Genomic DNA, 1326 nt, shown 5'->3' with positions numbered 1-1326 from the left:
CCAACTAGTGGCGTGACGAGAGCCATTACACGTTTTCGATGCGTACCGTTACTGTGTAAACAAAGATTGTAATTAGAACATTTTCATGTAAATGATCCAACAAAAACGGAACAAAAATTCCGTTTTTGTTGGATCATTGTCGTGTAAACGCCCCCTAAGTACGCCTGTAGCAGGAGTGTCTGGGAACTTGGGCATCCACGAGGTAACTTCCCGTGGCGTCATTAGGGAACACAGGAACAAGACCCAGATCAAGATGCTGAAAACTCCTGAGGAAAAAACAGGCCACATAAAGGAATTACAAAAGGCTCACAAGAACACGGAAACTCAGAGATAACTCAGAGGGGCTAAGAGGTAGCATCACTGGTTAATACTCTGGCGTCGAAGTACTGGCCATCTGCCTCTCTTAAGCCGTGGGTAACAGATAATTGTTTCCCGGTGTGAAGATGACATCATGGCAGAGGAGCACATAGACATAGGCTCTCGCCTGTTGTAGCTGATGCGATTTAGGACGGACATCTTGGAATGGTCGACCGCTCCACTCAGCCTTATGTGTTTAGCAGGCACAATGACATATCAGCGCATTTAATTGAACACAACACGCATTTTTGTTACTGAAAACCTTATTCAAACAGCTATCAAAGCTACATTTATAAACAATTGTATTATTTAATTGTATTGATACATAGTTCAGAATATTTAAATATGCTTAGTGAGGAAAACAATAGAATAGAAATAGAATATTCTAATATTGATGTAATACTGATGTATGATGAGCATTTTACAAAGCACAGAACCATTCATTATTTATTTAATAATTTTTTTTGTAATATCAGTACATATTTATATGAATATACAAACACAAATAATGATTAATAATGACACAAATAAATAATTATTAATACTGAATAATATATTAGATACATGTTTATGTATATAAATATACATAAACAGCTATAAACAGGTATAGCCTAATATATATTATTTATCGGCTGTTTTCCAGCCGACCAGTTCTAGCTTCAGAGATTTAGCAGCTGAGATTGAGTCCAAAATCCGATGCGAGATTCCTCCGTGCTTCAGTGAATCCGTCTCTCTTTAAAGATAGTTCCCACATCTTCCTCACATCATGTCTTTAAGAAACCTTCAAAACAAAAACGGAAGATTTGGGAGGTGTCTTACTTTTGACAGAGTGAAAAAATTACATAATAGTCTTTACCACTTTGTAAACTTTGCTGGTGCAATGTAACATATTATAAAACTTATATTGTTATAACACTTATAACAATATAAGTTTTATAATATATGTTACATTGTTTAATTTCTAAGGTA

This window comes from Poecilia latipinna, unplaced genomic scaffold (assembly GCF_001443285.1).
Source record: "Poecilia latipinna isolate Pla-1442-1.1 unplaced genomic scaffold, P_latipinna-1.0 Scaffold5414, whole genome shotgun sequence".
Lineage (NCBI taxonomy): Eukaryota > Metazoa > Chordata > Actinopteri > Cyprinodontiformes > Poeciliidae > Poecilia > Poecilia latipinna.
This window is presented reverse-complemented; position numbering follows the sequence as displayed.